Below are 13,184 nucleotides of genomic sequence, written 5' to 3' on the forward strand. Positions count from 1 at the left end.
CCGCACAGTGCCATGCTCATAGCTGCTGCTGGGCTACTGTGAACTTGGGCAATCTTAGGAGTCATGCTCAAGCTGACAATGTGCACCTCCCCTGCAGCCTGCGGGCTTTTGCTTGCTGTGTAGGTCAAGGCTAGAAGCATGGCTCTGGAAGGAAAGCCTGGGTCTGAATCCCATTGTGCCATTTACCAGCTGTGTGACTCGAGATAAGTTACCTCTGTTTCTTCTGTACAATGGAGATGACCATTATAGTTGTCTCATTGCAAGAATCAAATGAGAAAATGAAGTAAATACTCAGTTACTATTTCTAGTATCTATTGTTGTTGTTGTTATCAGCTTGCGATTTCCTCCAGGAAATACTGTTTGAGCTCCAAACAATGAACACACAGCTCTCTTTAGTGACACAATCTATTTGCTGGTTGGATGTTCTTTGTATTTCCAAAATTTTATTGAATTCTCTCAAACTCTAAAAACCAAGAGCACGAAAAATAATCAACAAATACTCTAGCACCGTGCACACAGAAGTACCTACTGTATCTGAATACAAAAAAGTAGGATACAATGGCTGAGCAACATAAAACCTTCACCCTGTAACTAAAGGTTTGTTGAGTGAATGAGTAGATGCAGACAGAGACATGTCCTGGATTCTTTGCTTAGTGAGTTCAAGGTCAGAGAAGCCTGTGCTCTCTCCAGCTGTCCAGTGGACAGGCTTTCTCCACAAGGCCACTCGGCAAATCTGTATGTTTGCTATTTCATGGAAACTGGCTATCATCTTGATATCTCCTCCCTGGCACCTCATTTAAGCAGCCTCCTGTTCTCATCCCTCCCCTGAGGGGTTTGTGGCCATGATAAGTAAAAAAGGAGGCCTGTGGGGACTTTCGCACCAACAACATGGACTACAAACCCAGGGAGTTGAGAGCCACTGCCAAAAAGGTTAGAAACAGTTGCCATGGGAGTTTCTGGCTGAAGTAAACCAGAATTTGAAGCTGGAAAATCTGGTTAGTGTCTGAGTAGCTGAAGAATCCATTCAATATTCAGAGTCCCTGCATATTAAATTACTTATTAGATTTACTACCGAGAGACCAGGGACTCCTGACATATACATACCCCAGAGGGTCCCAGCACTGTCCTGAAGGTGTGAGAGTCACCCTGACTTTATTGCAAAAGTGGAGAGGAGAGTTTTGCCAGTGGGTTAAGCAGCCTTCCAAAGGGCTTCCATGGAACGCTAGTCTCGTGTGGGGCTCCATGCAAAGAAGTTTCTGGTGCCAGAGTTGTTGGAGGACAAGGTGCCTACCCCACCTGCCTGGTGAGATCGGCAAGAGGTGTTAGTTTGCAAAAGACTCTTAAGAAAGCCCCCTGTAAGGAGGCTCATGGAACTGTCTTCCTAAACTCATTCAATGATGAAACCCCATTTTTGGTGTACACTTATTATGCCTCAAGGGACAGTAGTCCCTAGAATATCTTTGGCAAATGTTGTTTTTCGTAATTCAGTGCCTTCATCTATTAATACCTACTTATGGAAAAATATCTGGGTTGAAGGATTGGATTGAGGCTGATTGAACATGTCCCTTAAGTGATTTTCAATGAGAATATTAGACTTGACTCTGCCTGTGTAGTAGACAGAACCTTAGAATCATATCATTAAGCTTGGTTTCAACAAACACATATTTACTGAGTCCCTACTATGTGTCAGCTGTTGAGTGGGTGGGGATGAAACAAAGATAGAAGAGTAGAATGTCAAAAGTGTAGATGGTGGTGGTGGGGGGGGGTTAAGAGATGGGCTTTAGTAGCAATATCTAGATTCAAATCCCAGCTCCTGTATTTTACAGCTATAAGGAAACTAACGTAGCCTCTCTGAGCCTCACTTCATCTGTGAACCGAGGATAACCTCCCTCACAGAGTTGCCCTGAGAATGAAAGAGATGATGTGTATAAGCACTTCCAGAGGGCCCAGCTCAGGGTGGGATGGCTGCTAGTATTTCTTTCAACATTATCAGTTACCATTGCAACTTTGGGATGTAAGGATGAGCACAATTCAACCTGAAGTTTCAGCGCTGTCAGGCAGATACATACTGGTCCACCAGCAGAGAGATCTGGCCAGTAACAGGGTATGGAAGGGCTTGTCCAAGGAATGAGACTTGACCAAGTGGAGAATGGACGGAAGAACATTCCAGGCAGAGGGCAGATAGTGTGCAGTGACCCTGAGGAGGCTAGAACCAGGGGCTGAGAGAGGCTGATGAAGCTGGAGAGAAGGGAGCAAGGACAGTGGTGCTGTAAGCAGAGCTCTGTTGTCACCAGAGCTGAGTCCCACTCCAGGCTCGGAGTCTTGCCGTAACAAAGAATTCAGGGACGAGAAAGCAAGCAGCAGTAAACAGTAAAGTCTATTGAAAAATTCGTAAATGCTAAAGAAATTAGTGCAGGCATGCTCAAGAGAGAGACATGCTCCAAGTGATGTGGATTAAGCATGTTTTATAGGGAGATTTTGCTAGCAGTCATTTTCCATTTTGACCTTTGAACAGTGGGTGTCTTTGTTTCAGGAGGAGATAACTATTGGCGCTTGTGAAGTTCTTACACACACTAAAAGTTTGTTTGGGGCATATTTAACAATCTTTATGACCCAGGCTTTCTATTATTAAGTAAAAGTTTGTTTCAGACCCATGATTTTACAAAGCTTTTTGGTTTTGGGAGATTCGGGGGCTTTAAGGGAAATACTTTTTCTAGGGAGTCCGCAGTTGTGCATTAACTTTTTCAGATCGCAACCTTGATGTCCTATTCTACCCCACCTCAGTGTGAGGGAGGACAGAGCAGGTGAGTGAGGGACAGACCAGGCAGAATCTCTTTGGTGACTTTTATTTCCATCCTAAGAGCAACGGAGAGCCAAGCAGAGGTTGAAATTGAATATTTCGTTTTGTTTGCATATTATTGCAAGGTGCTGTGGGAGTGCAGGGGTGGGGATGATGGCTGCCTAGCATGGGTGAGCAGGGAAGGCATCTCAGAGGAGCTGGCTTGGGTGAGGGAAAGAGTGCTCCAGCCTATCCAGCCCAAATAGCAAACCACAACGGCAGAGACTTTTTCTGGGCTGAAGTGGTCTGTGCCCGCAGAGGAGCAATGCGATGGCAGACTGAGAATCACAGTTCACTGCCCTGAGGAAGGGTTCCTGTCAGATCGCCATTTCTGAGACAAGCCCTCAGAGCCCACACTCGGCTGGATGGCTCCCTGGGGATCCTCAGTAGAGTGGGAGACCCCATGTGCTGGAGCAGGCAGCTTCCACCTCCCAACGATGAGCTCCTCAGCCATGACATGGGTCATTAGCAACAGTCAATAGGGATTGCTAAAGGGTCAACATTTGCAGCTCACTTACCTGATGGCACATATGCAAAGATATCTGTATAATAATTGTATCTTTATACACTCGTACTTTCTTCTCCTCCACATTTCTTTTCTTTTAACGTTCTTTTGAAATTGTGAAATATTGTTTTAGTTTGCTAGCTGCCGGAATGCAATATACCAGAAACGGAATGGCTTTTAAAAAGGGAAATTTAATGAGTTGCTAGTTTACAGATCTAAGCCAAGAAAATGTCCCAATTAAAACAAGTCTATAGAAATGTCCAATCAAAGGCATCCGGGGAAAGATACCTTGGTTCAAGAAGGCCGATGAAGTTCAGGGTTTCTCTCTCATCTGGAAAGGCACATGGCAAATATAGTCAGGGCTTCTCTCTCAGCTGGGAGGGCACATGGCAGACACGGCATCATCTGCTAGCTTACTCTCCTGGCTTCTGGTTTCATGAAGCTTCCCCGGGAGGCGTTTCCCTTCTTCATCTCCAAAGGTTGCTGGCTCATGGACTCTGCTTCTCATGGCTATGTCATTCTGCTCTCTCTGAATCTCTCTGAATCTCCAAAATATTTCCTCTTTTATAGGACTCCAGTAAACCAATCAAGACCCACTCAAATGGGTGGAGACATGTCATCCCCTAATCCAGTTTAACAACCATTCTTGACTAAATCACATCAACCACGGAGATGATCTCATTACAGTTTCAAACATACAGTATTGAATAGAGACTATTCTACCTTTAAGAAATGGGATTTATATTAAAACATGGCTTTTCTCAGGGGGCATACTTTCTTTCAAACCAGCACAAATATGTATACAAAAATGCAATCCATCTCCAAGTGCATTTTAACAAGTAGTTATAGAACAGATTTTTAAGTTTGGTATGGGTTACAGTTCTTTGATATTTTGTTTTTTCTTCTAGCTGCTCTAAGACACTAGAGGCCAACAGAAATATCAATATAATGATTCAGCTACTCTTTTGTTAAATCCTATCTTTTCCATCATATTTCTAGAATAAAAAATAAAAGGGGTAAAATTAGAAGTGCCGGGGTGGGGGTGGGGGCACTGGGGATAATTCCCAGACTTTTAGGTTTGCTCAGCCCACAGGGAGCAACCTTACTGCAGAAATATTATGTTGTGCCAATGTAATTAGTGTTAGTAAGCCACGGGTTTGCAGGAAGTTCTATTTTCCTTTAAGTTCTCTTTTCTTTTCTTTTTTTTTTTTTTTTGCATGGGCAGGCACCGGGAATCGAACCTGGGTCTCTGGCATGGCAGGCAAGAATTCTGCCACTAAGCCACGGTCACACTGCCCTCTCTTCTCTTTTAAAATGTAACCCATGGATAAATTTTTAACCTGGGGACAGGGAGAGAGCAGAGTATCTGCAGGAGGGCGCATCTTATGTGGGAAGGTCATCAGTTGGGTGTGTTGCAGCAGATGCAAGTGGAGAAACAAGTTGTTTCTTGTTTCTTATGGGCCTTAGGACTGATTAGGAGGCCTGAGTTCTCAGTCCATCTCTCTCCTTTCTTGGACAAATCTCTTCTGCTTTCGGGGGCTCAAGGAATCCTCAGAGGTTGTATGAAAGTCTGAAACCACCAATGTAAGTTTTGGTGAAATGGTCATTAAAATGCTACAAACACTAGATGGAGCCAGTGCCTAACTGATCTGCATTTGGGCGGTGCCATCAAGTAGCCCACCAGTGCCTGGGGCTGAATCTGTAAGAATCAAAGCCATTGCAGGGAAACGCTGCCGGTGACTGTCTGTGGCCAAGGTTTCAGCCTTCTGTCTGTCTGCCCCATGGGCTCCTGCATGGTGCTGCTTGCTCTGGCCGTGAGTCTGTTCTGTGGGGTGGGGGTGGGGTCCTGTCCTGCTACCCGTGTCACTGGCCTGGAGTCAGGCTGGGAATCCTAAAAACAGCTCCCTAGTCCCAGACTTCTTTTTCCTTAGGGTTGGGTGTGCTGGCTTTGCTTCAGTCTCCCAGGAGGATCTCGGCCCCGCAGTTCAGAAGGTGGGTGGTCTGGGGGCATGACCCTAGTCTCCCTCATGTCCATTTGACCCAGTGCCCTTAGGTCCTTAGGACATCCTGTGGTTCCCGTGACTGTCATGTGCCATCTATCTGTGAGGACCTGGGCAGGCTGGTTAGTCTCCCTGTACCTTGTTTGGGGTGATAATTCACTGATTATGAGGATTTACTGGTCACATGTGTGGAAGAGTCCTTCCCAGTGCCCAGCCCAAAAGAAATATCAATGACTATCATTCATCCATTCATGCCAGAATATGTGCTATTCCCACCCTGGTCCAGGATATAGAGGGAAGGTGCCACCCATCTGACTTCCCTTTGATGCACTGTGAGGTTCTGATACCTCACGAGAGGGGTCTCTGCTTATTTCTCCATGGTCTAGACGTTTGCCGCTATTGCTAAGGGTTGTGTTTGACTTGGCGACCTGGGGGCTTTCTTGCCCTGGATTTCTTGCTTTTCCTCTGATTTCAGTTGTGCATTGGGGTCATGCAGTGACTTTATTGGCTGGAAGGGTGCTCTGTTTTCTGTCTCCTATCAGCAAACAGCCGCTATCAATAGCAGGTCCAAAGGGCAGAGCCAGAGTTCTGAAGTCGCGAAAACATGTGAGATGTCTGACTTCCCAGCCCATGTGGTTTCAGAGCCACAGATAATACCAGCAATTCATCTGCATTCTGCAGACTCTGCCAGCTGTAGCCAGAGCAGGGATTTGGGCCAGAGGAGGATGAAATCGAGCTGCTCCACCTGCTGGGATAGAGGTTGGAGGAACGCCTCTGATGGGTGGGTTCTCAGTGCTGATGGGCTGTAAGGTTTGGTTGCTCCAGGGTGGGGGTTTCCAGGGGTCCTCCGTAGTGGAGAGGGAAACCACAGCTCCTTACTCAGGGCTCTTTATCTTGATGCTGGAGCAACCCCAGGGAGGGCCAGGCAGGGAAGATCCCATTACATATTCAGACCCACCCTTCACCGTCTAGGCGTGTCCCCCTTGGGAAGATCAGAAGAGAGGAGGATGCATGTGCCTGTGATGTACAAGGGTAAGCTGAGAAGATCGACTGCTTTCCTTCCCCTTCTCCCTACAGTGTGGGTCAAAGGAGAAAAGGCCATGCAGAATATTGTTTTCTTCCAGGAGGATTTATATGTGATGGTCAAAATGGAGTTCTCATGGGTTGACTGGAGAGAGCCCTCAGTCAGGAGTTGTGGGGCCTTCTCCTCGTTTCTGGAACGTTCATTTTCTGGCAGAGGCACAGGGCCTCTGAGTGTGGGTTTAGCTGCCTTGTGCTTCATGTTCCCAAGTTCCTTTCCAGCCCTAAGACTGATGACGGCGGAAACTGCCCCACACGGCCTGAATGACCATGCATCGCCCTGCACAGCGCAACCTCCCTGCTGGGAAAATAAAATAACTCACGCTCCTGCCTTTAGTCTCTACAAGCAGGAAGAACAGGCAGAATAAGAGAATCATGGGTGATTGCATCGATGAGGAACAGTGACTGTCAACCCAGCATGCACATCAGAGTCCTTGGGAAAGCTTTAAAAAAAAACATCAGTGCCTGCACTCCATTTCAGACCTGTTAATTCACAATCTCTGGGTGGGGCCAAGGCACATGTACACATGCGTATCTGTGTGTCTGTATGTGTGTCATGAAATTTCCCATTTCACCATTTTTAAGTGTACACTTCATAGCATTAATTGCATTCACAATGTTGTGCTACTATCATCATCCTTGACTAAGACTTATTATGACTCTTAAACAGAAACTCTGTAAATAATCTCTCCCCATTCTCTCTTCCCGCCTGCCCCTGGCTACCTTTAATCTACTTTCTGTTTCAATTGATTCGCTTATTTTAGATACTTCACAAAATTGAGCCATACAATAATTGACTTTGGTGTCCGGCTTACTTTGCTCAGCATAATGTTTTCAGGTTCCTCCAGGGTGTATCAGAACTTAGTTGTTTCATGACTGAATAATAGTCCATTGTATGTATAGTCCACATGATGCTTATCCATTCATCTGTGCGTGGACACTTGGGCTGCTTCCCCTTTGGGGATAATGCTGCTATGGGCACTGGTGTGCAGGCGGCTTCGGATAACAGCCTCAGGTAATTCTCACGAGCAGCTAGAGTTGTGAACTGTCATGGGGTCACCTCCCTGCTGGCACACTGCATGTATTAGTGTCACAGGCCCCCCTGATCTCCATGCTCCCTGGAAAGGGCTCTTCACCCCTCCTCCCCAGGCTAGGCTCTGCCACCTAATGGAGTCATTATATTGGACTGCTTTGCCCTGTGGGAGCACCACCTTTTTTTGTGGTGTAAAAACTTTTTGGTCATCTGAAACCTTGCTACCGAAAGAGAATAACCCTCTACTTGTAGCAACTAATTATAGTTTGAGGAGGCCATATTAAATTTTAGATAAAGATAAAGAAGGCTGTACATGTAATCAGTTCTGGTCACCGGAACGATTCTTCTAAGCTAGGGATTCTCAAAGTGAGTTCCCTGCAGCAGCGTCCTTGGCATAACCTGGGCGCGTGTTAAACATACAGACTCTCTGCCCCAGCCCTGGCCCGCTAGGTTGGAATCTGCATTTTACCAGGATCACCAGCTAATTCTTGGCATATGAAAATCTGAAAAGCATTGATTTAAAAGGCAGAGCATACTTCTCTTTCATCATTGTTTTTAATGAAAAATTTCAAACATACAGTAGAGCTGAAAGGATTTTACAATGGACACCCTAAAGCAATTCTTTTTAAGCCCCAACAACTGCGGTGGGCAGGTTTCCAGAGGTGCCTCTTGGAGGCAGGTGCTGTGATGACCAGTTACTTGACTGCTTCTCCCTTATGCCTATCCACGCTTTTATCATTTCTGCAGCAAATGTCCATCACTGCAGGTGACCCAGGAAGGTCTCTTCCTTGCAATTCCAATCCTCTGATGAATATATTTTCCATCTTTGATTCCCCAGCACTCCGACAATACCTGACACATAGTAGGTAGTCAAAACTGTGTTTCTTGAACGGACTTGAATTGACACATCCTGAACAATGTGGCATCAGTCATTGATCCAGGGAGCAGGGACGTTAATTAGGCCACCTGATAACAATTAATATAAATTTGGTGAGCTAGAGAGAAATGAAAATGGACTAAGTTAATACAATTTTGTCATCCTAATGAGCTGTCCATGTCTTCATTTTCTAAGGGAAATTGGCAGGTATCTCCCTTCCTGGCATGTACAATCTCCATCAGAACATCAAAGACAGGGGCTTTGAAACTGGGTTTGCAGATGAAGAAAAAGCCTCCCTTTCCCAGAGCCAGTTTCCTATTTGTATTTTATAGTGCTCAGATTAGGGAAGTTTAGAGAGTTAACAGCTCTGCGAAGGCCGCTCCTGCTCAATTAGCCTCTTTTCTATTCCTCCTCCCGCCCACCCAGGCAGGCCATTGGTTCTGGGAGAGATGCCCTTTGCATGCCGGTTGCCCCTCCCCGAGCCGTGCAGAAGTGCCTTTTGCCTATGAGATCCTTTCCATCCTCTAAAGGCTGTTGAAGACAGCACGTGCTGCCTTCTCAGGAAGTTCCCCTCCAACACCCTCAAGCCCCATTTGTCACACCTTCCTCTGGGCTGCCATGACACTTTCCAACTTTCTTCCCGCACTTTCCAGTCTGTGTGGGATCAGCACTCACTGTCTTCATCGTTCTAGAGCCAGGTCTTCTTGAAGGCAGCGAGGACACCTTTTCTCTGCTGGACCTTGGAAACGGGCAACTGTGAGCCTACTATCAGTCCACCTTCCTTGCATGTCCGATGTGCCTCCCTCCTCCCTGTCCTGACCTCCAGGCACCTTGGAAACCCAGACAGAGGACTTGCCTGGCAGGACCCTCTACCCCAGGTGGGACCTGCATGCTGATCTCTTCCAAATCTCCTATCCTTGCTTCACATTTCCTTCAGGTTTTGTTCATTTCACCCAAGCTACTTCACAGTTGAGAACTCTGGGTTGGAGTAGGTTTCAAAGAGTTTCTGACAGAGTCTAAAAGTATGTGCAATCCAGCTTTAGAGAAGGACACTCATTTATCCCCACAGGAACTAATAAGGTCGCCACCCTGTTACAAAACCAGGGACTTTTTCTAGGTAGTAAGCACTGGAAACAGCCCTGCAGGGGCTGGAAAAACCCCTGTAGGGTTGGGTGAGGTGCTGGTGATTCTGGTAACCTGCTTGCTTTCTGATTCTTGGCCAGGAAAGCCAGCAATATCACTTATATTTTTTCATGTCCCTGTATTTTCTCATTTCCCCTCCCTGTAGTCCAGTGAGAACTGGCCCTCAGTTCATTGTCTTGGAAAAAGTTTATGGTACTGGGAGGGGAAGAGTAGGAAGCATAAATAACTAAAGATTCTTTTTGACTTTTGTGTTCTAGAAATGCCTCTCCTTAGGGGACTTAGAAGGTTTTCAGGGGGGCATAGAAATGGCTGTTAGGGGACTTGTGGACAGTGTCTTGGGGCAAATATAAAGGTTGTAGGCTTTCCCCAGACTGGAAAAAAGATTCCTGCAGCTTTGGTGGTACTGAGGGAGGGGCAGACCAGAAGAGAGGAGGGGAGAGTGGCAACAGAGCTAGGGGGACATTTTCCTGCTTTCAGGATACCTCTCCTGGGCTCTACCAGAACCCAAAGAAGGGTTGCCTGCCAGGGTCCCTAACCCAGTGCCTGAAGCACCATTCTTGGACTGTTGATCTCCTGCCACTTTTGTTGATTTGTCCCCCACACGGGTGCTGTAGTTGACACTGTGACACACCATCCAGATCTCCCTTGACAATGAAAGGCAGATTCCCCTAGCTCCTGGGAGTGCTGCCAGAAGCTGCCAGAAGCCTTGGAGACCTACCTGGCCCAAGGTCATACTCCTTCCCAGGGACAACCGCATCTCCTGTTGATGCAGGAGTGTGAAAGCCTGGCCACAACAAAATGGCCATAGCAGCTTCAGAGCTCCTTTTTGGGTTGGCTGTGGCAGCTGTTGGGATTGCGTTGCAACTCAGCTTCTCCTTCTGCTCAATTCTGTGTCTTTCTCTTTCCTTTCACAGGTGTTGACCCCAAGAGCATGTCCTAATGACTCCAGATTCCCACTAATAGATTGATGATACCAGAACTGATCCAAAAGCTGATTCCAATTGTGGGAATCTCTACTCCAAGGGGCTAAGTCACTATGTATAAAATATCAGGGCCTATTAAAACCTGATTCAGTTAGATTTAATTGCGTTAATACTACTACTATGCAATTCTGTTAAAGGTATGTCTATGATTTTTTTTTTCTAATAACATAAAGAGCTCAAGTCTGGATGGATTTTAAATAACAACGCTTTAAGAGAATGTGACTGAATGTGCCTCTGAACTGCACCAATATCTGAGATATGCAAACTCAAAGCCCATGTTGATGGCAATAAAGAAATGGAAGCAAATGGCAGAGATTTCTTCTCAACCCCTGTACTTCATCCTGGTGTCTAGATATTTCTGTAAATGATTAAAAACCAACTGTACTCCAAGCTTATGGCTCAGAACATTAAGAAAGCCTGCTCTGAAAATCTGTAGCACATTCATCTCAAAGTGATGTTTGTGTCAAGCTGAAACACACACATAGACCCTTGCCACTCCACTCCTCTCTTATCAACTGAAATTTGGTGTAAGGTAATTCCATCATGGCCCCCCTCAAGAGTGCTAGTAAGTCACAGTATGAGAGGTAAGAACCCACTCTTAATTCATATTCTAGTGCTCAGGAAATGTTGATAATTAACAGAATCCCCTCTGTCACTAAAAATGAGGACGCTGCCTCAGAGTTCTCATGGATTTCCCTTTTTCCCTCATCTTCCGCATCCATTTGCTCAGCTGTAAAATCCTGTGATTCCACCTGAGACCAATGTCTTGAACCTCCTACTCCAAGCCTGCTGCTTTGGTTTAGGATCTCCTCACTCCTTAACTGAACTGCCTCAAAATCACTCTTTTGCCATTTATGGCCCTACCCCCCCATTACACACATGGCTGCCAGAGGGATCTTTCTAGAACACAAAGCTGACCTTGATCCCTTCATGCTTAAAAATCCCAGAAGGCACTTCATTGTCTTCCGATTGAAGTCTAAACTTCTCAGCAAATCATTCAATGTTTTCCCCACCTAGCTTTATGTCCTTCCACTCACCGCTCTGCTTCTCCCTCCCCTCCCCTTTTTGGGTCACCCTGGACTCCTAGCAGGAGCATGGATATAGCACTCAGCCATGAAGAGGTTAAGAATTGGTGCCAGCCCGGGTGGTAAGTCCTGTCACTCACCTGGGAAGTTAATTGTCTTCCTGAAGCCTTAATAGCTCCTCACCTGTAAAACTGGAGTGACACAAGCTAATACCCATATCAATACCACAATTTCTAATACTACTTATTGCACAGGATTATTATGAGGATGAAATGAAACTGAAAAAATCTTAGCAGAGTGCCAGGCACATGATCAATAATGAATTAGTGTTGGCTATTGAACAGACCCAGTGGATCAGAGAGAATCATGGTGGGGGTCAGCGAGAGCTAATGGTGGTTGATCAGGGTGGTGCAGCCTTTGAACTTCTTTGCTTACTTCATCCAGTGTAGGTTAGAAAATATCAGGCTTTCCTACAACATGCAGTTGTCAAGAAATGGGTTGAAAATGATCTCCTCTCTAGAGTGTCATAATATCCCATATAAAATGAGCCATGCCTACCTTATACCTCTATTAGTATTTTGTACCTACCAGACATCTTGCCGGCACAAATTCATTCATTTGCCCTGCCTGCCTCCCACACTGGACAGTAACCAGAAATTCTGTTTTTATTTGACTGTTGCCTCAGCCTCAGGCATTGAGTGGGTGCCCTGTAATGCTTGCTAATTTGACTTGAATTGAAGACTCCCTGGCTGTAGTGATCACTGAGACACTGCACTCTCCAGGTTTCAGTATTCTTATCTTTAAAGTTTTGACATATTGAGAAATACACATTTTTAAGAGATACATTTCCTTCCATAAATCCATAGAAAATCAGGATGTTTGTTGCTGAAAGGACATCAAGGGAGGTATGGCGGCAGTAAAGAAATACACGGCCAGCTGGGACTTTTGCTGAGCTGTGGCAGCTGGGTCCTCTTTCCCTCTTGGCTCTCTGGTCCTCTGGGAGGATTCCCAAATGGAACAAGCTGAGTAAAAGGCCTGAACACAAAGCTTGGACCTACAACTGCCAGGACACCTGCTTCTCTTGTGGCCCCAGTGCTTCTCCCCTGTTTCCTGAGAAGATTCTGCCTCCCTGGGGGCTCAGCATCAGCTGCATGGACTCACCTGAGAGCAGAGCTGGGCTGGTCGGTCGGGATGCTGGAGAAGACCCAGGGACCCCTCACTTAGTTAGGGCAAGATGTCCCAACCCCCTCCAAGAAGGAAACTGTTTGGTTTCAATCTAGCCCAGACAGACCATTTTCTAAAACATATACCATTTCTTTGCCTTGGTAAATAGGTTGTAGGTAGAGAATAGCGAATGAAATCTAACCCCTTAAAAATTCACTTCGGGTTTTCATATGGCCTAATAAGATTTTTTGAAATAAAAATCCCACATTTATATGTACTCTTTCAATACATATTAAGGTATAACATAGTTTATCTTAATGAATAACATGTATAACATTGTAAAGTACATTTAATTAAGCTAAGGCATAATACATTTAATTGCTATAAATTTGATTAAGGTATAATGTAGTGATACATTAAGTGCTCTGATCTTAAGAGTACAGCTTGATGAATTTTAACATAAGTAATCATTCGTGTTTAACATAAATAATCATTTTATTTTATTTTTTGTTGTTCTCTTGTAGCTACCACTTAG

General features: G+C 45.5%; 1 long non-coding RNA gene across 1 annotated transcript; it reads left to right on the forward strand.

Moving 5' to 3' along the window:
* The first annotated feature begins 7,336 nt into the window (after positions 1 to 7,336).
* Positions 7,337 to 10,842, forward strand: LOC143685105 (uncharacterized). The gene is made up of 3 exons (XR_013176377.1): positions 7,337 to 7,439; positions 9,027 to 9,212; positions 10,392 to 10,842. It is a non-coding gene; the product is annotated as an uncharacterized LOC143685105 (long non-coding RNA).
* Positions 10,843 to 13,184: the final 2,342 nt, after the last annotated feature.

Source organism: Tamandua tetradactyla, chromosome 1, assembly GCF_023851605.1.
Source record: "Tamandua tetradactyla isolate mTamTet1 chromosome 1, mTamTet1.pri, whole genome shotgun sequence".
Lineage (NCBI taxonomy): Eukaryota > Metazoa > Chordata > Mammalia > Pilosa > Myrmecophagidae > Tamandua > Tamandua tetradactyla.